Raw genomic sequence first — 478 nt, forward strand, 5'->3', positions numbered from 1 at the left:
TTTTTTTTTTTTCAATTTTATAATTACCCAAATTTATATTTACAAGATATTTTCGGGATTAGCTATGAATGAATAATCTCAATAATGAATGAATAACTGAAAATATGAACGAAGGATTGCTATGTATCTATCTTAAAATTTAGTCGGGATGCCAGGATAACTGCTGAAGCCAATTATCCAAAAATAAGTTAATTAATTAATCTATATTTAGTCCTGCAAAACTATTATTATAATAGAATTCTTTTCCAAAGGCTTGTTGCGAGTTTACCACTTACCAATTAAATATCTTTATTATATATATTGTTAAAAAATATCGTTACTATTATTATATAATATAATAAGGGGTGGTATTGGGTTATATAATAGTATATAAACTATATCAAGGAACAAAGTGTTTATTTACATTGATATGATTAAAGGAAATTATAATATATATAAGAAGATGGTCAGGGTTGCGGTCAAAAGTGAAACAAAAATA

This window comes from Halyomorpha halys, unplaced genomic scaffold, assembly GCF_000696795.3.
Source record: "Halyomorpha halys isolate HHAL.00 unplaced genomic scaffold, Hhal_1.1 Scaffold16.1, whole genome shotgun sequence".
Taxonomy (NCBI): domain Eukaryota; kingdom Metazoa; phylum Arthropoda; class Insecta; order Hemiptera; family Pentatomidae; genus Halyomorpha; species Halyomorpha halys.